The following is a 22,884-nucleotide window of genomic DNA, read 5'->3' on the forward strand; positions in this document are numbered from 1 at the left end:
CTACCTCTGGGTACAGGCACTAGGCCTTCCTTCCGAGGTACCTCTGGGAACAGTCACCACGCTTTCATTCCGAGGTACCTCTGGGCAGAGTCACCACGCCTTCCTTATGAGGTACCTCCGGGAACAATCACCATGCCTTCCTTCCGAGGTACCTCTGGGTACACTCACCAGGCCTTCCTTCCAAGGTACCTCTGGGTACAGACACCAGGCCTTCCTTCCGAGGTACCTCTGGGTTCAGTCACCAGGCCTTCCTTCTGAGATACCTCTGGGTAAAATCACCAGGCTTTCCTTCCGTAGTGACTCCGGGTACATTCACCAGGCCTTTCTTCCAACGTACCTCTGGGTGCAACCACCGGGCCTTCCTTCCGAAGCACCTGTGGGTACACTCACCAGGCCTTCCTTCTGAGCTGCCTCTGGGTACCGTCACCAGGCTTTCCTTCCGAGGTACCTCTGGGTACACTCACTGGGCATTCCTTCCGAGCTACCTCTGGGTACTGTCACCAGGCTTTCCTTCCGAGGTACCCTTGGGTAGAGTCACCGGGCCTTTCTTCCGAGGTACCTCTGGGTACTGTCTCCAGTCCTTCCTTCTGCTGTAGCTCCGGGTACAGTCACCAGGCATTCCTTCTGAGGTACCTCTGTGTACAGTCCCTGGGCCCTGCTTCCGAGGTACCTCTGAGTACAGTTACCAGGCCTTCCTTCCGAGGCAACTCTGGGAACAGTCACCAGGCCTTCCTTCCGAGGTACCTCTGGGTACACTCAACAGCCCTTTCTTGGGCGGTACCTCTGTGTACAGTCACCAGGCCTTCCCTCCGAGCTAAATCTGGGTGAACTGACGAGGCCTTCCTTCCGAGCTACCTCTGGGTACAGTCACCAACCATTCCTTCCGGGGTACCTCTGGGTACAGTCACCAGGCCTTCCTTCTGAGATACCTCTGGGTAAAATCACCAGGCTTTCCTTCCGTAGTGACTCCGGGTACATTCACCAGGCCTTTCTTCCAACGTACCTCTGGGTTCAACCACCGGGCCTTCCTTCCGAAGCACCTGTGGGTACACTCACCAGGCCTTCCTTCTGAGCTCCCTCTGGGTACCGTCACCAGGCTTTCCTTCCGAGGTACCTCTGGGTACACTCACTGGGCATTCCTTCCGAGCTACCTCTGGGATCAGTCACCAGGCCTTCTTTCCGAGGTACCTCTGGGTACAATCAACAGGACTTCCTTCCGAGGTAACTCTGGGTACAGTCACCAGGCCTTCCTTCCGAGGTACCCCTGGGTAGAGTCACCGGGCCTTCGTTCCGAGGTAACTCTGGGTACTGTCTCCAGTCCTTCCTTCTGCTGTAGCTCTGGGTACAGTCACCGAGCATTCCTTCTGAGGTACCTCTGCATACAGTCACCGGGCCCTTCTTCCGAGGTACCTCTGGGTACAGTTACCAGGCCTTCCTTCAGAGGCAACTCTGGGAACAGTCACCAGGCCTTCCTTCCGAGGTACTTCTGGGTACACTCAACAGCCCTTCTTGGGCGGTACCTCTGTGTACAGTCCCCAGGCCTTCCTTCTGAGCTAAATCTGGGTGAACTGACCAGGCCTTCCTTCCGAGCTTCCTCTGGGTACAGTCACCAGCCATTCCTTCCGAGGTACCTCTGGGTACACTCACCAGGCCTTCCTTCTGAGGTACCTCTGTGTAAAATCACCAGGCTTTCCTTCCAAGTTACCTCTGGTTGGAGACACCAGGGCTTCCTTCTGAGGTACATCTGGGTACAGTCACCAGGCCTTCCTCCGAGGTACCTCTGGGTACAGTTACCAGGCCTTCCTTCCGAATATGTCTCTCGGTACAGTCACCAGCAATTCCTTCCGAGTTACCTCTGGGTACACTCACCAGGACCTTCTTCCCAAGTATCTCTGGGTACACTCACCAGTCCTTCCTTGCAACGTACCTCTGGGTACAGCCACCAGGAGGCCTTCCTTTCGAAGCACCTCTGGGTGCAGTCACCGTGCCTTCCTTCCGAGGTACCTCTGGGTACAGTCACCAGGCCTTCCTTCCGAGGTACCTCTGGGTATAGTCAACAGGCCTTCCTTCTGAGGTACCTCTGGGTACACTCAACAGGACTTCCTTTCGAGGTACCTCTGGGTACAGTCACTAGGCCTTCCTTCCGAGGTACCTTTGGGTACACTCACCAGGACTCTCTTCCGAGGTAACCCTGGGTACAGTCAAAAGGACTTCCTTTTGAGGTACCTCTTGTAAAGTCACCACGACTTCCTTCCGATGTACTACTGGGTACAGTCACCAAGCATTTCTTCTGAGATACCTCTGAGAACAGTCACCGGGCCTTCCTTACGAGATACCTCTGGGTACAGTCACCAGGCCTCTCTTCCGAGGTAACCCTGGGTACAGACACCTGGACTTCCTTCCAAGGTCTCTGGGTACAGTCACCAGGCCTTCCTTCCAAGCACCTCTGGGTACTATCACCAGGGCTTCCTTCCGAGGTAACTCTGGGTACAGTCACCAGGCCTTCATTCTGAGGTACCTCTGAGTAGAATCATTAGGCCTTCCTTCCAATGTACCTCTGGGTACAGTCACCAGGCCTTCCTTCCGAGGTACCTTTGAGTACAGTCAGCAGGCCTTCCTTCCAATGTACCTCTGGGTACAGTCACCAGTCCTTCATTCCGAGGTACCTGTGGGTAAATTAAACAGTCCTTCCTTCCGAGGTATCTCTGGGTATAGTCACGAGGCCTCCATAGGAGGTACCTCTGGGAACAGTCACCAGGCCTTCCTTCCGAGGAATCACAGTCACCAGGACTTCCTTCCTAGGTAACCCTGCTTACAGTCACCAGGACTTCCTTACAAGGTGTCTCTGGGTGCAGTCACCATGCATTTCTTTCGAGGCACCTCTGGGTACACACACCAGGCCTTCATTCTGACGTACCTCTAGGTAAAGTCACCAGGGCTTCCTTCCGAGATACCTCTGGGTAAAGTCACCAGGCCTTCCTTCCGAGGTACCTCCGGGTATACTTACGAGGCCTTCCTTCTGAGGTACCTCTGGGTACAGTCACCAGGCCTTCCTTCCGAGGTACCTCTGGGTACAATCACCAGGCCTTCCTTCTGAGGTCTCTCTTTGTAAAGTTTCCAGTACTTCCTTCCGAGGTACCACTGGGTACAGTCACCAGGCCTTTATTCTGAGGTAACTGTGGGAACAGTCACCGGACCTTCCTTCCGAGAAACTTCTGGGTACAGTCACCAGGCCTTCCTTCTGAGGTACCTCTGAGAACTGTCACTGGACCTTCCTTACGAGGTACCTCTGGGAACAGTCACTCCGCCTCCATTCCGAGGTAACCCTGGGTACAGTCACCAGGAATTCCTTACAAGGTATCTCTGGGTGCAGTCACCATGCATTTCTTTCGAGGCACCTCTGGGTACACTCACCAGGCCTTCCTTCTGAGGTACCTCTGGGTACACGCAGCAGGCCTTCCTTCCAAGGTACCTCTGGGTAAAGTCACCAGGCCTTCCTTCCGAGGTTCCTCTGGGTATACTCACGAGGCTTCCTTCTGAGGTACCTCTGGGTACAGTGACCAGGCCTTCCTTCTGAGGTACCGCTGAGAACAGTCACCGGGCCTTCCATCCGAGGTATGTCTGGGTACTGTCACCAAGCCTTCCTTCCGAGGAACCTCTAGATACACTCACCAGGCCTTCCTTCTGAGGTACCTCTGAGAATAGTCACCGGGCCTTCCTTCGGAGGTATCTCTGGGTACATTCACCAGGCCTTCCTTCTGAGGTACCTCTGAGAACAGTCACCGGGCCTTCCTTCCGAGATATCTCTGGGTACATTCACAAGGCCCTCAAACCGAGTTAACTGTGGGTACAGTAACCGGGCCTTCCTTCCTTCGTAACTCTGGGTAAAGTCACCACACCTTCCTTCTGAGATACCACTAGGTACAGGCACTAGGCCTTCCTTCCGAGGTACTTCTGGGTACAGTCACCAGGCCTTCCTTCCGAGGTAACTCTGGGTACAGTCACCAGGCCTTTCTTCTGAGGTAACTCTGAGAACAGTCACCGGGACTTCCTTCCTAGATACTTCTGTGTACTGTCACCAGAACTTCCCTGCAACGTATCTCTGGGTACAGTCACCATGCCTTCCTTCCGAAGCACCTCTGGGTACAGTCACCAGGCCTTCTTTCCAAGGCACGTCTGGGTGCAGTCACCAGGCCTTCCTTCCGAGGTACCTCTGCATACTGTACCCAGGCCTTCATTCTGAGGTAACTCTGGGTACAGACACCAGGCCTTCCTTCTGAGATACCACTGGGTACAGTCACCAGGCCTTTCTGCCGAGGTACCTCTGAGTACAGTCACCAGGACTTCCTTCAAAGGTACCTCTGGGTACAGTCACCAGGCCTTCCTTCCGAGGTAACTCTGGGTACAATCACCAGGCCTTCCTTCCGAGGTACCTCTGGGTACAGTTACCAGGCCTTCCTTCCGAATGTATCTCTCGGTACAGTCACCAGTCATTCCTTCCGATTTACCTCTGGGTACACTCAGCAGGCCTTCCTTCACAACATACCTGTGGGTACAGCCACCAGGCCTTCCTTCCGAAGCACCTCTGGGTACAGTCACTGTGCCTTCCTTCCAAGGTACCTCTGGGTAAGTCATCAGGCCTTCCTTCCGAGGTACCTCTGGGTATAGTCACTAGGCCTTCCTTCTGAGGTACCTCTGGGTACAGTCACCAGGACTTCCTTTCAAGGTACCTCTGGGTGCAGTCACTAGGCCTTCCTTCTGAGGTATCTTTGGGTACAGTCACCTGGCCTTCCTTCCTAGGTACCTCTGGCTACAATCACCAGGCCTTCCCTCTGAGATACCTCTTTGTAAAATCCCTAGTACTTCCTTCCGAGGTACCACTGGGTACACTCACCAGGCCTGTCTTCTGAGGTAATTCTGGGAACAGTCACTGGGCCTTCCTTCCGAGATACTTCTGGGTACAGTCACCAGGACTTCCTTCCAAGGTATCTCTTGGTACATTCACCAGGCCATCCTTCTGAGGTACCTCTGAGAACAGTCACCGGGCCTTCTTTCCGAGGTATCTCTGGGTACATTTACAAGGCCTTCAATCCGAGGTAACTCTGGGTACAGTAACCAGGCCTTCCTTCCTTCGTAACTCTGGGTAAAGTCACCACACCTTCCTTCTGAGATACCTCTAGGTACAGGCACTAGGAAATCCTTCCGAGGTTCCTCTGAATACAGTCACCAGGACTTCCTTCAAAGGTACCTCTGGGTACAGTCACCAGGCCTTCCTTCCGAGGTAACTCTGGGTACAGTCAGCAGGCCTTTCTTCTGAGGTAACTCTGGGAACAGTCACCGGGACTTCCTTCCGAGATACTTCTGGGTACAGTCACCAGAACTTCCCTCCAAGGTATCTCTGGGTACAGTCACCAGGCCTTCCTTCCGACGTACCTCTGGTACAGTCTCCAGGCCTTCCTTCCGAAGTACATCCGGGTACAGTCAACAGGCCTTCCTTCTGAAGTAACTCTGGGTACAGTCACCAGGCCTTCTTTCCGAGGTACGTCTGGTACAGTCTCCAGGCCTTCCTTCCGAGGTACCTCTGGGTACAGTCAACAGGCCTTCCTTCTGAAGTAACTCTGGCTAAAGTTACCAGGCCTTCTTTCCGAAGTTCCTCTGGGTACAGTCACCAGGATTTCCTTTCGAGGTATCTCTAGGTACTGTCACCAGGCCTTCCTTCCCAGGTACCTCTGGGTAGAGTCACCAGGCCTTCCTTCTGAGGTACCCGTGTGTAGAGTCACCGGGCCTTTCTTCCGAGGTACCTCTGGGTAGAGTCAACAGGCCTTCCTTCCGAGGTACCTCTGGTACAGTCTCAAGGCCTTCCTTCCGAGGTAACTCTGGGTAGAATCAACAGGCCTTCCTTCTGAGGTAACTCTGGGTACAGTCACCAGGCCTTCCTTCCGAGGTACCTCTGGTACAGTCTCCAGGCCTTCCTTCCGAGGTAACTCTGGGTAGAGTCAACAGGCCTTCCTTCTGAAGTAACTCTGGGTACAGTCACCAGGCCTTCTTTCCGAGGTACATCTGGTACAGTCTCCAAGCCTTCCTTCCGAGGTACCTCTGGGTACAGTCAACAGGCCTTCCTTCTGAAGTAACTCTGGGTAAAGTTACCAGGCCTTCTTTCCGAAGTTCCTCTGGGTACAGTCACCAGGATTTCCTTTCGAGGTATTTCTAGGTACTGTCACCAGGCCTTCCTTCCCAGGTACCTCTGGGTAGAGTCACCAGGCCTTCCTTCTGAGGTACCCGTGCGTAGAGTCACCGGGCCTTTCTTCCGAGGTACCTCTGGGTACTGTCTCCAGTCCTTCCTTCTGCTGTACCTCCGGGTACAGTCACCAGGCATTCCTTATGAGGTACCTCTGGATACAGTCACTGGGCCCTGCTTCCGAGTTACCTCTGAGTAAAGTTACCAGGCCTTCCTTCCGAGGCAACTCTGGGAATAGTCACCAGGCCTTCCTTCCGAGGTACCTCTGGGTACAGTCACCAGCCATTCCTTCCGAGGTACCTCTGGGTACAGTCACCAGGCCTTCCTTCTGAGATACCTCTGGGTAAAATCACCAGGCTTTCCTCCGTAGTGACTCTGGGTACACTCACCAGGCCTTTCTTCCAACGTACCTCTGGATGCAACCACCGGGCCTTCCTTCCGAAGCACCTGTGGGTACACTCACCAGGCCTTCCTTCTGAGCTGCCTCTGGGTACTGTCACCAGGCTTTCCTTACGAGGTACCTCTGGGTACACTCACTGGGCATTCCTTCCGAGCTACCTCTGGGTATTGTCACCAGGCCTTCTTTCCGAGGTACTCTGGGTACAGTCACCAGGCCTTCCTTCCGAGGTACCCGTGGGTACAGTCACCAGGCCTTCCTTCCGAGGTAGATATGGGTACACTCACCAGAAATGCCTTCCGAGGTAACTCTGGGTAAAGTCACAAGGACTTCCTTCCCAGGTCCTCTGGGTACAGTCACCAGGCCTTTCTTCCTACCTACCTCTGGGTACAGTCAGCAGGCCTTCCTTCTTAGGTACCGCTGTGTGCAATCTCCGGGCCTTCGTTCCGAGGTATCTCTGGATACAGTCACCTGCCATTCCTTCCAAGTTACCTCTGGGTACACTCAACAGGACTTTCTTCCAAAGTAACTCTGGGTATACTCACCACGCCTTCCTTCCAACATACCTCTGGGTACAGCCACCAGGCTTTCCTTCCGAAGCACCTCTGGGTGCAGTCACCGTGCCTTTCTTCCGAGGTACCTCTGGGGACATTCACCGGACCTTCCTTCCGAGGTACCACTGGGTACAGGCACAAGGCCTTCCTTCCGAGGTATCTCTGGGGACATTCACCGGACCTTCCTTCCGAGGAAACACTGGATACAGTCACCGGGCATTTCTTTTGAGGTACCTCTGGGTACTGTCACCAGGCCATCCTTCCGAGGTACCTCTGGGTACAGTCACCTGGCCTTCCTTCCGAAGTACCTCTGGGTACAGTCACCAGACTCTCCTTTTGAGGTACCTCTGGGTACAGTCACCAGGCCTTCCTTCCGAAGTACCTCTGGGAACAGTCACCAGGCCTTCGTTCCGACGTATCTCTGCATACAGTTACTAGGCCTTCTTTCCTACGTACCTCTGGGTACAGTCTCCAGGCTTCTCTTCCGAGGTGAACGTGGGTACAGTCACCAGGACTTCCTTCCAAGGTAACTCTGGGTACAATCACCAAGCCTTCCTTCCGAAGTACCTCTGGGTACACTCACCAGGCCTTCCTTCCAAGGTACCTCTGGGTATAATCACCAGGCCTTCATTCCGAGGTACCTCTGGGTACAGTCACTTGGCCTTCCTTCCGAGGTATCTCTGGGTACAGTCACCAGACTGTCCTTCCGAGGTACCGCTGGTTAGAAACACCAGGCCTTCCTTCTAAGGTATCTATGGGTACAGTCACCAGATCTGCTTTCTGAGGTACGTCTGAGTACAGTCACCAGGCCTTCCTTCCAAGTTACCTCTGCGTACAGTCACCAGACCTTCCTTCCGAGGTACCTCTGGGTACAGTCACCAGGCCTTCCTTCCGAGGTAACTCTGTGTGCAGTCACCAGGCCTTCGTTCCGAGGAATCTCTGGATACAGTCAGCAGCCATTCCTTCCATGTTACATCTGGGTACACTCAACAGGACTTTCTTCCAAAGTAACTCTGTTTACACTCACCAGACCTTCCTTCCAACGTACCTCTGGGTACGGCCACGAGGCTTACCTTCCGAAGAACCTCTGTTTGCAGTCACCGTTCCTTTCTTCCGAGGTACCTCTGGGGACATTCACCAGTCCTTCCTTCCGAGGTATCACTGGGTACACGCACAAGGCCTTCCTTCCGAGGTATCTCTGGGGACATTCACCGGAACTTCCTTCCGAGGTAACACTGGGTACAGTCACCGGGCCTTTCTTTTGAGGTACCTCTGGGTACAGTCACCAGGCCTTCCTTCCCAGGTACCTCTGGGTATAGTCACCATGCTTTCCTTCCGAAGTACCTCTGGGTACAGTCACCAGACTGTCCTTTCCAGGTACCTCTGGTTAGAGACACCAGGACTTCCTTCTAAGGTTTCTCTGGGTACAGTCACCAGGACTTCCTACCGAGGTACCTCTGGGAACAGTCACCGGGCCTTCCTTCCGAGATATCTCGGGGTGCAGTCACCTGGCCTTCTTTCTGAGTTACCTCTAGGTAAAATCACCAGGCCTTACTTCCTATATAACTCTGGGTACAGTCACCAGGCCTTCCTTCCGAGGTACCTCTGGGTAGAGTCATCAGGCCTTCATTCTGAGGTACCTCTAGGTACAGTCACCATGCCTTCCTTCCGAGATACCTCTGAGTACAGTCACCAGGCCTTCCTTCCGAGGTACCTCTGTGTACAGTCACCAGGCCTTCCTTCCGAGGTAACTCTGGGTAGAGTCACCACGCCTTCCTGCCGAGGTACCTCTGTTTACAATCACTAGGCCTTCCTTCGAGGTACCTCTGGGTACAGTCACCAGGACTTCCTTCTGAGGTAACTCTGAGAACACTCACCGGGCCTTCCTTACGAGGAAACTGTGCGTTGAGTCACCAGGCCTTCATTCTGAGGTACCTCTAGGTAAAGTCACCAGGCCTTCCTTCCGAGATACCTCTGGTTACAATCACCAGGGCTTCCTTCCGACATCCTCTGGGTACAGTCACCAGGCCTTCCTTCCGAGGTACCTCTGGGTACAGTCACCAGGCCTTCCTTCCGAGGTACCTCTGGGTACAGTCATCAGGCCTTCCTTCCGAGGTACGTCTGGTTAAAGTCACCGGGCCTTCTTTCTGAGGTACCTCTATGTAAAGTCAACAGACCTTCCTTTCGAGATACCTCTGGGTACAGTCACCTGGCGTTCCTTCCGAGGTACCTCTGGGTATAGTCCGCAGGCCTTCTTTCTGAGATACCTCTGTGTACAGGCGCCAGACCTTCGTTCCGAGGTACCTCTGGGAACACTCACCAGGCCTTCGTTCCGAGGTACTTCTGGGAACACTCTCGAGGCCTTCCTCAAGAGGTGCCTCTGGGAACAGTCACCAGGCCTTCCTTCTGAATTATCTCCGGGAACAGTCACCAGGCCTTCCTTCCGAGATACCTCTGAGTGCAGTCACCAGGCCTTCCTTCCTGGCTACCTCTGGGTACAGTCACCAGACCTTCCTTCCGAGGTACCTCTGTGTACAGTCACCCGGTCTTCCTTCCGAACTACCTATGAGTACAGTCACCAGGCCTTCCTTCTGAGGTAACTATGGCTACAGTCACCAGGCGTTCTCTCTGAGTTTCCTCTAGGTAAAGTCACCAGGCCTTCCTTCCTAGATACCTCTGGGTACACTCACCAGGCCTTCCTTCTGAGGTACTTCTGGGTACAGTCACCAGGCCTTCCTTCCGACGTACCTGTAGGTACAGTCACCAGGCCTTCATTACGAGGTACCTGTGGGTACAGTAACCAGTCCTTCCCTCGGAGGTAACTCTGGGTACAGTCATCACACTTTCCTTCTGAGATACCTCTGGGTACAATACCAGGTCTTCCTTCCGAGGTACCTCTGGGAACAGTCACGAGGCTTTCCTTATGAGGTACCTCTGGGAATAGTCACCAGGTCCTCCTTCTGAGGTATCTCTGGGAACAGTCACCAGGCCTTCCTTCCGAGATACCTCTGGGTACACTCACCAGGCCTTAATTCCGAGGTACCTCTGGGTGTAGTCACCAGGCCTTCCTTCTTAGGTACCTTTTTGTAAAGTCACCAATACTTCCTTCCGAGGTACCACTGGGTACAGTCACCAGGCCTTTCTTCTGAGGTACCTCTGGGTACAGTCACCAGGCCTTCCTTCCGAGGTACCTTTGCGTAAAGTCAAAATCTTTCCTTCCGAGGTACCTCTCGTTAGAGACACCAGGCCTTCCTTCTAAGGAAACTCTAGGTACACTCATCAGAAATTCCTTTCGAGGTATCTCTGGGTACAGTCACAAGGCCTTCCTTCTGAGGTACCTGAGTACAATCACCAGGACTTCCGTCCAAAGAACCTCTTGGTACAGTCACCAAGCCTTCCTTCCGAAGTACTTCTGGGTACACTCACCAGGCTTTCCTTCCGAGGTACCTCTGGGTAAAATCACCAGGCCTTCCTTCCGAGTGACGTCTGGGTACAGTCACCTGGCCTTCCTTCAGAGCTATCTCTGGGTACAGTCACCAGACTGTCCTTCCGAGGTACCTCTGGTTAGAAACACCAGGCCTTCCTTCTAAGGTATCTATGGGTACAGTCACCAGACTTTCCTTCTGAGGTACCTCTTAGTAGAGTCACCAGGCCTTCCTTCCAAGTGACCTCTAAGTACAGTAACCAGACCTTCCTTCCGAGGTACCTCTGGGTACAGTCACCATGCCTTCCTTCCGAGGTACCTCTGGGTACAGTCATCAGGTTTTCCTTCCGAGGTACCTCTGGGTGCAGTCACCGTGCCTTCCTTCCGAGGTACCTCTGGGTAAAGTCACCAGTCCTTCATTCCGAGGTAACTCTGTTTATAGTCACCAGGCCTTCCTTCCAAGGAACCTCTGGGAACAGTCACACAGCCTTCCTTCCGAGTACCTCTGGGTACAATCACCAGGCCTTCCTTCAGAGGTAACTCTGGATACAGTCACCTGGCCTTCCTTCCGACGTACCTCTGGGTACAGTCACCAGTCCTTAATTCTTATGTAGCCCTGGGTACAGTCACCACGCATTCCTTCTGAGGTATCTCTGGGAACAGTCACCAGGCCTTCCTTCCGAGGTTCGTCTGGGTACAGTCAGCAGCCCTTTCTTGGGCGGTACCTCTGGTACAGTCACCAGGCCTTCCATCCGAGGTACCTCTGGGTACAGTGACCAGGTTTTCCTTCTGAGGTACCTAGGGTACTCTCACCAGGAATTCCTTCCGAGCTAACTCTGGGTAGAGTAACCAGGCCTTCCTTCCAAGGTACCTCTGGGTACAGTCACCAGGCCTTCCTTTCGAGGCACCTCTGCGTACAGTCACCAGGCCTTCCTTCCGAGAAAAGAAGGCCCGGTCACTGTACTCAGAGGTACGTCGGAAGGAAGGCCTGGTGTCTCTAACCAGAGGTACCTCGGAAGGACAGTCTGGTGACGGTACCCAGAGGTACCTCGGAAGGAAGGCCTGGTGACTGTACTCAGATGTACCTCAGAAGGAAGGCCTGGTGACTATACCCAGAGGTACCTCGGTAGGAAAGTCTGGTGACTGTACCTAGAGGTACTTCGGAAAGAAGGTTCTGTTACTGTACTGAGGGGTAACTCGGAACGAAGGTCTGGTGTCTCTAACCAGAGGTACCTCGGAAGAAATTCCTGGTGACTGTACTCTAGGTACCTCCTGGTACAGTCACCAGGCCTTCCTTCCGAGGTACCTCTGGGAACAGTCACCGTGCCTTCCTTCCGAGATAACTCGGGGTACAGTCACCCGACCTTCCTTCCGAGGTACATCTGGGTACAGTCACCAGGGTTTCCTTCTGAGGTACTTCTCGTTAGAGACACCAGGCCTTCCGTCTAAGGTACCTATGGGTACAGTCACCAGGACTTCCTTTCGACGTACCTGTGAGTACTGTAACCAGGCCTTCCTTCCAAGGTAACTCTGGGTACAGTCACCAGACCTTCCTACCCTGGTTCCTCTGGGTACAGTCACGAGGCCTTCCTTCTGATGTACCTCTGGGTACAGTTATCAGGCCTTCCTTCCGAGGTAACTCTGGGTACAGTTATCAGGCCTTCCTTCCGAGGTACCTCTGGGTGCAGTCACCAGGCCTTCCATCCGACGTATCTCTGGGTACAGTCACCAGCCATTCCTTCCGAGGTACTTCTGGGTACACTCAACAGGATTTTCTTCCAACCTAACTCTCTGCACACTCACCAGGCCTTCCTTCCGAAGCACCTCTGGGTGCAGTCACGATGCCTTCCCTCTGAGGTACCTCTAGGTATACTCTCCCGGCCTTCTTTCCAAGGTATCACTGCGTACAGTCACCAGGCCTTCCTTCTTAGGTACCTCTGGGAACCGTCACCAGAACTTCCTTGCGACATACCTCTGGGTCAAGTCAGCAGGCCTTACTATCGAGGCATCTCGGGGTGCAGTTACCAGGCCTTCCTTCCGAGGTATCCCTGGGTACAGTCACCAGCCACTCCTCCGAGTTACCTCTGGGTACACGCAACAGGATTTTCTTACAAAGTAACTCTGGGTACACTTACCAAGCCTTATTTCCAACGTACCTCTGGGTACAGCCACCAGGCCTTCCTTCCGAAGCACCTCTGGGTGCAGCCACCGTGCCTTTCTTCCGAGGTACCTCTGCGGATATTCACCAGACATTCTTTCCGAGGTACCACTGGTAACAGTCACTAGGTCCTCCTTCTGAGTTATCTCTGGGAACAGTCACCAGGCCTTCCTTGCGACATACCTCTGGGTATAGTCACAAGGCCTTCCTTCTGAGGTGCCTCTGAGAACAGTCACTGGGACTTCCTTACGAGGTACCTCTGGGCACGTCACCGGGCCTTCTTTCCGAGATATCTCTGGGTACAGTTATCAGGCCTCTCTTCCAAGGTAACCCTGGGTACAGTCACCAGGTCTTCCTTCCAAGGTACCTCTGCGTACAGTCACCAGGCCTTCCTTCCGAGGCACCTCTGGGTACACTTACAAGGCATTCCTTCCTAAGTACTTCGGGGTACAGTCACCAGGCTTCCTTCCGAGGTACCTCTGGGAACAGTCACCAGGCCTTCCTTCTGAGATATCTCGGGGTACAGTCACCCGGCCTTCCTTCCGAGGTACATCTGGGTACAGTCACCTGGCCTTTTTCGGAGTTATCTCTAGGTAAAATCACCAGGCCTTACTTCCTATATAACTCTGGGTACAGTCACCAGGCCTTCCTTCCGAGGTACCGCTGGTAACAGTCACCAGGCCTTTCTTCTGAGGTACCTCCGGAAACGGTCACCGGGCCTTCCTTCCGAGATACCTCTGGGTAGAGTCACCAGGCCTTCCCTTCTGAGGTACCTCTGAGAAGAGTCACCGGGCCTTCCTTACGAGGTACCTCTGGGTACAGTCATCAGGCCTTCATTCTGAGGTAACTCTAGGTACAGTCACCATGCCTTCCTTCCGAGGTACCTCTGGGTACAGTCACCAGGCCTTCCTTCCGAGGTAACTCTGTGTACAGTCACCAGGCCTTCCTTCCGAGGTACCTCTGGGTAAAGTCACTAGTCGATCCTTCCGAGGTACCTCTGGGTACAGTCACCATTCCTTCCTTCCGAGATACCTCTGGGTACATCCACCAGGCCTTCCTTCCGAAGCAACTCTGGTGCAGTCACCGTGTCTTCCTTCTGAGGTACCTCTGAGTAAAGTCACCAGTCCTTCCTTCCGAGGTACCTCTGGTTATAGTCAGGAGGCCTTCCTTCTGAGGTACCTCTTTGTAAAGTCACCAGTACTTCCTTCCGGGGTAGTACTGGGTACAGTCACCAGGCTTTCTTCTGAGGTACCTCTGCGAATAGTCACCGAGCCATCCTTCCTAGGTATCTCTGGGTACAGTCACCAGGCCTTCCTTCTGAAATACCTCTGGGTACATCCACCAGGCCTTCCTTCCGAAGCAACTCTGGTGCAGTCACCGTGTCTTCCTTCTGATGTACCTCTGAGTAAAGTCACCAGTCCTTCCTTCCAAGGTACCTCTGGTTATAGTCACCAGGCCTTCCTTCTGAGGTACCTCTTTGTAAAGTCACCAGTACTTTCTTCCGAAGTAGTACTGGGTACAGTCACCAGGCCTTCCTTCCGAGGTGCCTCTGGGAACAGTCAGCGGGCCTTCCCTCCCAGATAATTTTGGGTACAGTCACCCGACATTACTTCCGACGTACCTCTGGGTATACTCACCAGGCCTTCCCTCTGAGGTACCTCTGAGAACAGTCACCCGTCCTTCCTTTCGAGTTACGTCTGGGTATAGTCACCAGGCCTTCCTTCCCAGGCACCTCTGCGAACAGTGACCAGGCCTTCCTTTCTAGGTAACTCTGGGTACAGTCACCAGGCCTTCTTTCTGATTTTCCTCTATGTAAATTTACCAGGCCTTCCTTCCTAAATACCTCTGGGTACAGTCACCAGGCCTTCCTTCCGAGGTACCACTGGGTACAGGCACAAGGCCTTCCTTCCGAGGTATCTCTGGGGACATTCACCGGATCTTCCTTCCGAGGTAACACTGGGTACAGTCACCGGGCCTTTCTTTTGAGGTACCTCTGGATACAGTCACCATGCCTTCCTTCCTAGGTACCTCTGGGTACAGTCACCAGACTGTCCACTCGAGGTACCTCTGGTAAGAGACAGCAGGCCTTCCTTCTAAGGTTCTTCTGGGTACAGTCACCAGGACTTCCTTCCGAGGTACCTCTGAGTACAGTAACCGGGCCTTCTTTCCGAGGTACGTCTAGGTAAAGCCACAAGGCCTTCCTTCCAAGATAACTCTGGATACAGTCACCAGGCCTTCCTTCCTGGCTACCTCTGGGTAGAGTCAGCAGGCCTTCCTTCCGAAGTACCTCTGGGTGCAGTCACCAGGCCTTCGTGCCAAGGTACCTCTGAGTACAGTCACCAGACCTTCCTTCCGAGGTACCTCTGAGGACAGTCACCAGACTATCCTTCCGAGGTACCTATGAGTACAGTCACCAGGCCTTCTCTCTGAGTTTCGTCTAGATAAAGTCACCAGGCCTTCCTTCCTAGATACCTCTGGGTACACTCACCAGGCCTTCCTTCTGAGGTACTTCTGGGTACAGTCACCAGGCCTTCCTTCCGAGATACCTCTGGTTACAGTCACCAAGGCTTCCTTCCGAGGTCCTCTGGGTACAGTCACCAGGCCTTCCTTCCGAGGTACTCTGGGTACTGTCACCAGGTCTTCCTTCCGAGGTACGTCTGATTACAGTCACCAGGCCTTCTTTCTGAGGTACCTCTGGGTAAAGTCAAAAGGCCTTCCTTCCGAGATACCTCTGGGTAGGGTCATCAGGCGTTCCTTCCGAGGTACCTCTGGGTATAGTCAGCAGGCCTTCTTTCTGAGATACCTCTGTGTACAGGCGCCAGACCTTCGTTCCGAGGTACCTCTGGGAACACTCACCAGGCCTTCGTTCCGAGGTACTTCTGGGAACACTCTCGGGGTCTTCCTCAAGAGGTGCCTCTGGGAACAGTCACCAGGCCTTCATTCTGAGTTATCTCCGGGAACAGTCACCAGGCCTTCCTTCCGAGATACCTCTGAGTACAGTCAGCAGTTTTTCCGTCTGAGGTACCTCAGGGCATAGTAACCAGGCCTTCCTTCTGAGTTATCTCTGGGAACAGTTACCAGACCTTTCTTCTGAGGTACCTCTAGGTACAGTCACCAGGCCTTCCTTCCGAGATACCTCTGGGTACAGTCACCAAGCCTTTCTTCCGAGGTACCTCTGGGTACAGTCACCAGTCCGTCGTTCCGAGGTAACACTGGGAACACTCACCAGGCCTTCCTGCCGAGGTACCTCTGGGTACAGTCACCAGGACATGCTTCTCAGGTACGTCTGAGTAAAGTCTCCAGGCTTTTCTTACGAGGTACCTCTGGTTAGAGACACCAGGCCTTCCTTCTTAGGTACCTCAGGGTGCAGTCACCAGGACTTCCTTTCGAGGTACCTCTAGGTAGAGTCACTAGACCTTCCTACCGAGGTACCTCTGGGTACAGTCACCAGGCCTTCCTTCTGAGGTACCTCTTTGTAAATTCCCTAATACTTCCTTCCGAAGTACCCCTGAGTACAGTCACCAGTCCTTTCCTCTGAGTTACCTCTGGGCAGGTCACCGGGCTTTCCTTCCGAGAGAACTCTGGGTACAGTCATCAGGCCTCTCTTCCGAGGTGACCGTGGGTACAGTCACCAGGACTTCCTTCCAAGGTACCTCTGGGTACAGTCACCAGGCCTTCCTTCTGAGGCACCTCTGGGTACACTCTCAAGGCATTCCTTTCGAGGTACCTTTTGTTAAATTTACTAGGCCTTCCTACCGAGGTACCGCTGGGTACAGTCTCCAGGCCTTCCTTCAGAGGTACCAAGGGTACAGTCACCAGGAATTCCTTCCGAGGTAACTCTGGGTAAAGTCACCGGGGCTTCTTTCCAAGCTACCTCTGGGTACAGTCACCAGGCCTTCCTTCTTAGCTACCTCTGGGTACAGTCAGCAGGCCTTACTTCCGAGATACCTCTGGGTACAGTTACCAGGACTTCCTTCTGAGGTACCTCTAGGTACAATCACCAGGGGTTCCTTCCGAGATACCTGTGGGTACAGTCACCAGGCCTTTCTTCCGAGGTATCTCTGGGTACAGTCACCTGGCCTTCGTTCCGAGGTAACAGTGGGAACACTCACCAGGCCTTCCTGAGGAAGGTACCTCTGAGTACAGTCACCAGGACATCCTTCTGAGGTGCGTCTGGGTAAAGTCTCCAGGCTTTCCTTCCGAGGTACCTCTGCTTAGAGACACCAGGCCTTCCTTCTTAGGTACCTCAGGGTGCAGTCACCAGGACTTCCTTTCGAGGAACCTCCGGGTACAGTCACTAGACCTTCCTACCGAGGTAACTCTGGCTACAGTCACCAGGCCTTCCTTCTGAGGTACGTCTTTGTAAATTCCCTAGTAATTCCTTCCGAGGTACCACTGAGTACAGTCACCAGGCCTTTCCTCTGAGGTACGTCTGGGCAGGTCACTGGGCCTTCCTTCCGAGAGAACTTTGGGTACAGTTACCAGGCCTCTCTTCCGAGGTGACCGTGGGTACAGTCACAAAGCCTTCCTTTCAAGGTACCTCTGGGTACAGTCACCAGGCCTTCCTTCTGAGGCACCTCTGGGTACACTCACAAGGCATTCCTTTCGAGGTACCTTATGGTAACTTTACTAGGCCTTCCTTTCGAAGTACCTCTGTGTACAGTCACCAGGACTCAATTCCGAGGTACCTCTGGGTACAGTCACCAGGCCTTCCTTCCGAGGTACCTCTGGGAACAGACACGGGGCCTTCCTTCTGAGATAACTCTGGGTACAGTCACCTGGCCTTCCTTCCGAGGTACCTCTCGGTACAGTCACCAGACTGTCCTTCCGAGGTACCTCTGGTTAGAGACAGCAGGCCTTCCTTCCGAGGTACCTCTGAGTACAGTAACCGGGCCTTCTTTCCGAGGTACATCTGGGTACAGTCACCAGGACTTTCTACCGAGGTACCTCTGGGTATAGTCACCCGCCCTTCCTTCTGAGGTACCTCTAGGGACATTCACCAGACCTTCCCTCCAAGGTATAACTGGGTACAGTCACCAGTCCTTCTTTCCGAGGAAACTCTGGGTACCGTCACCCGGCCTTCTTTCCGAGGTACCTCTCGGTACACTCACCAGGCCTTCTCTCTGACGTAACTCTGAGAACAATCACAGTGCCTTCCTTAGGAGGTTCCTCTGGGTACAGTCACCAGGCCACTCTTCCGAAGTACCCCTGGGTACAGTCACCAAGCCTTCCTTCCGATGTAACTCTGGGTACAGTCACCAGTCCTTCCTTCCAAGATACCTCTGGGTACAGCCACCAGGCCTTCCTTCCGAAACACTTCTGGTGCAGTCACCGTACCTTCCTTCCGAGGTATCTCTGGGTAAAGTCACCAGTCCTTCGTTCCGAGGTACCTCTGGTTATAGTCACCAGGCCTTCCTTCTGAGGTACCTCTGGGTACAGCACCAGGCCTTCCTTCCGAGGTACCTCTGAGCAAAGGCACCAGGCCTTCCTTCGGAGGTATCTCTGGGTACAATCACCAGCCATTCCTTCCGAGGTACCCCTGGGTACACTCACAGGCCATCCTTCCAACGTACCTCTGGGTACAATCACCATGCCTTCCTTCTAAAGCAGCTCTGGGTGCAGTCACCGTGCCTTCCTTCTGAGGTACCTCTGGGTAAACTCTCCCGGCCTTCCTTCCGAGGTACCAGTGGGTATAGTCAACAGGCCTTCCTTCTGAGGTACCTCTGGGTACAGTCACCAGGTCTTCCTTTCAAGGTACCTCGGGTACAGTAACCAGGCCTTAATTCCGAGGTACCTCTGGGTATTGTCACCAGGCCTTCCTTCTGAGGTACCTCTGTGTAAAGTCACCAATATTTCCTTCTGAGATAACACTGGGTACAGTCACCAGGCCTTTCTTCTGACGTACCTGTTAAAAAAGTGACCGGGCCTTCCTTCCGAGATACCTCTGGGTAGAGTCACCAGGCGTTCATTCCGAGGTACCTCTGAGTACAGTCACCAGGGTTTCCTTCTGAGGTACCTCTGAGAACAGTCTCCGGCCCTTCCTTTCGAGGTACCTCTGGGTACAGTCACCAGGCCTTCATTCTGAGGTACCTCTAGGTACAGTCACCAGGCCTTCCTTCCGAAATAACTCTGGGTACAGTCACCAGGCCTTCCTTCCGAGGTACCTCTGGGTACAGTTACCAGGCCTTCGTTCCGAGGTAACTCTGAGTACACTCACCAGGCCTTCCTAACGAGGTACCTCTGGGTACAGTCACTTGGCCTTCCTTCCGAGGTACCTCTCCGTATAGTCACCAGCACATCGCTCCTGAGGTACGTCTGGGTAAAGTTACCAGCCTTTCCTTCCGAGGTAACTCTGGTTAGAGACACCAGGCCTTCCTTTTTAGGTACCTCTGGGTGCAGTCACCAGGAATTCTTTTCGAGGTACCTCTGGGTACAGTTAGCAGGCCTTCATTCTGAGTACCTCTGTGTACAGGCGCCAGACCTTCCTTCCGAGGTACCTCTGGGAACAGTGACCACGCCTTCCTTCTGAGTTATCTCTGGGAACAGTCACTACGGCTTCGTTCTTAGGTACTTCTGAATACAGTCACCAGGTCGTCCTTATGAGCTAACTCTGGGAACAGTCAGCAGGCTTTCCTTCCGAGATACCTCTGGGTACAGTCACCAGCCCTTTCTTGGACGGTACCTCTGGGTACAGTTACAAGGACTTCCTTCCGAGCAACCTCTGGGTACTGTCACCAGCCATTCCTTCCGAGGTACTTCTGGGTACAGTCACCAGGCCTTCCTTCCAAGGTATCTCTGGGTACAGTCACCAAGCCTTCCTTCCGAGGTAACTCTGGGTACAGTCACCAGGTCTTCCTTCTGAGGTACCTCTGGGTAAAGTCACCAATCTTTCCTTCCGAGGTACCTCTGCTTAGAGACACCAGGCCTTCCTTCTAAGGTACCCATGGGTACAGTCACCAGGACTTCCTTTCGAGGTACCTCTTGGTACAGTCACCAGGACTTCCTTCCAAGGTACCTCTGGGTACAGTCACCAGACCTTCCTTCCGAGGCACCTCTGGGTACACTCACAAGGCCTTCCTTCCGAGGTACTTCAGGGTACACTCACCAGGCCTTCCTTCCGAGGCACCTCTGGGAACAGTCACCGGGCCTTCCTTCCGAGGTACCCCTGGGTACAGTCAGCAGGCCTTCGTTGTCAGTTACCTCTAGTTAAAGTCACCATTCCTTCCTTCCGAGGTAGCTATCGGTACAGTCTCAAGGCCTTCATTCCGAGGTACCTGTGGGTACAGTAACCAATCCTTCCTTCCTAGGTAACTCTGGGCATAGTCACCAGACCTTCCTTCTGAGATACCTCTGTTTACGGTCATCAGGCCTTCCTTCCGAGATACCTCTGGGTACAGTCACCAGGCCTTCCTTCCGAGGTACCTCTGTGTACAGTCACAAGGCCTTCCTTCCGTGGTAACTCTGGGTAGAGTCACCAGGCCTTCCTGCCGAGGTACCTCTGGGTACAGTCACAAGGCCTTCCTTCCGAGGTACCTTGGGTACAGTCACCAGGACTTCCTCCTGACGTACTTCTGGGTAATTTCAACAGGCTTTCCTTCCGAGGTATCTCTGGTTAGAGACACCAGGCCTTCTTTTTAGGTACCGCTGGGTGCAGTCACCAGGACTTCCTTTCGAGGTACCTCTGGGTACAGTCACTAGGTCTTCCTACCGAGGTAACTCTGGGTACAGTCACCAGGCCTTCCTTCTGAGGTACGTCTGGGCAGGTCACCAGGCCTTCCTTCCGAGAGATCTCTGGGTAGTCACCAGGCCTCTCTTCCGAGGTGACCGTGGGTAGAGTCACCAGGATTTCCTTCCAAGGTACCTCTGGGTACAGTCACCAGGCCTTCCTTCCGAGACACCTCTTGGTACACTCACAAGGCATTCCTTCCAAGGTACCTCTGGGGAAATTCACTAGGCCTTTCTTCCGAGGTACCTCTGGGTACAGTCAACAGGCCTTCTTTAGGAGGTACCTGTGGGCACAGTAACCAGTCCTTTCTTCCGAGGTAACTCTGAGTACAGTCACCAGACCTTCCTTCTGGATACCTCTAGGTATAGTCACCATGCCTTCCTTCCGAAGTACCTCTGAGAAAGGTCACCAGGCTTTCCTTCCGCCGTATCTCTGGGTACAATTACTAGGCCTTCCTTCCGAGGTGCCTCTGAGAACAGTCACCCGGACTTCCTTTCGAATTACCTCTGGGTACACTTGCCGGGCCTTCCTACCGAGGTACCTCTGGGTACTGTCTCCACTCCTTCCTTCTGAGATCGCTCTGGGTACAGTCACCAGGCATTCCTTCTGAGGTACCTCTGGGTAGAGTCAGCAGGAATTCTTTCCTAAATACCTCTGGGTACAGTCACCAGGCATTCCTTCTGCGGTACCTCTGGGTACAGTCACGAGGCCTTTCTTCCGAGTTACCTCTGGGTAAAGTAACCAGGCTTGTCTTCAGAGGCAACTCTGGGAACAGTCACTAGGCCTTCCTTCTGAGGTATGTCTGGGAACAGTCACCAGGCCTTCCTTCTGAGATACCTCTGGGTACAGTCACCAGGCCTTAATTCCGAGGTACCTCTGGGTGTAGTCACCAGGCCTTCCTTCTTAGGTACCTTTTTGTAAAGTCACCAATACTTCCTTCCGAGGTACCACTGGGTGCAGTCACCAGCCCTTTCTTCGGCGGTACAGCTGGGTACAGTCACGAGGATTTCCTTCCGAGGTACCTCGGGGTACATTCACCAGGCCTTCCTTCCGAGTTACCTAGGGTACAGTGACCAGGATTTCTTTCCGAGGTAACTCTGGGTAAAGTCACCAGGCCTTCCTTACAAGATACCTCTTGCTACATTCACCAGGCCTTCCTTCCTAGGTACCTCTGGGTACAGTCACCAGGCCTTCCTTCCGGGGTACCTCTGGGTGCAGTCACCAAGCCTTTCTTCCAAGGTACCGCTGGGTACATTCAGCAAGCCTTCCTTCCGAGATACCTCTGGTTACAGTCAACAGGCCTTCTTTCTGAGGAACCTCTAGGTAAAGTCAACAGTCCTTCCTTCCGACGTACCTCTGGGTACAGTCACCAATTGTTCCTTCCGAGGTACCTCTGGGTATAGTCAGCAGGCCTTCTTCCTGAGATACCTCTGTGTACAGGCGCGAGACTTTCCTTCGGAGGTACCTCTGGGAGCACTCAACAGGCCTTCGTTCTGAGGTACTTCTGGGAACAGTCTCGAGGCCTTCCTCCTGAGGCGCCTCTGGGAACAGTCACCAAGCCTTCCTTCTCAGGTATGTTTGGGAACAGTCACCAGGCCTTCCTTCTGAGATACCTCTGGGTACAGTCACCAGGCCTTAATTCCGAGGTACCTCTGGGTGTAGTCACCAGGCCTTCCTTCTGACGTACCTCTTTGTAAAGTCACCAATACTTCCTTCCGAGGTACAACTTTGTACAGTCACCAGGCCTTTCTTCTGAGGTACCTGTGGAAACAGTCACCGGGCATTCCTTTCGAGAAACCTCTGAGTACAGTTACCAGGAGTTCATTCCGAGGTACCTCTAGGTACACTCACCAGGCCTTCCTTCCGAGATACCTCTGGGTCCACTCACCAGGTCTTTCTTCCGAGGTACCTCTGGGTACGGTCACCAGGACATCCTTCTGAGGTATGTCTTGGTAAAGTTTCTAGGCTTTCCTTCCGAAGCACCTCTGGTTGCACTCACCGTGCCTTTCTTCCGAGGTACCTCTGGGGACATTCACTAGACCTTCCTTCCGAGGTACCACTGGGTATACGCACAAGGCCTTCCTTCCGAGGTATCTCTGGGGACATTCACCGGACTTTACTTCCGAGGTAACACTGGGTACAGTCACCGGGCCTTTCTTTTGAGGTACCTCTGGGTACAGTCACCAGGCCTTCCTTCCTAGGTACTTCTGGGTATAGTCACCATGCCTTCCTTCTGAAGTACCTCTGAGTACAGTCACCTGAATGTCCTTTCGAGGTACCTCTGGTTGGAGACACCAGGCTTTCCTTCTAAGGTTCCTCTGGGTACAGTCACCAGGACTTCCTACCGAGGTACCTCTGGGTACAGTCACCAGGCCTTCCTTCCAAGG

The sequence above is a fragment of the Loxodonta africana genome, chromosome Y, assembly GCF_030014295.1.
Source record: "Loxodonta africana isolate mLoxAfr1 chromosome Y, mLoxAfr1.hap2, whole genome shotgun sequence".
Taxonomy (NCBI): domain Eukaryota; kingdom Metazoa; phylum Chordata; class Mammalia; order Proboscidea; family Elephantidae; genus Loxodonta; species Loxodonta africana.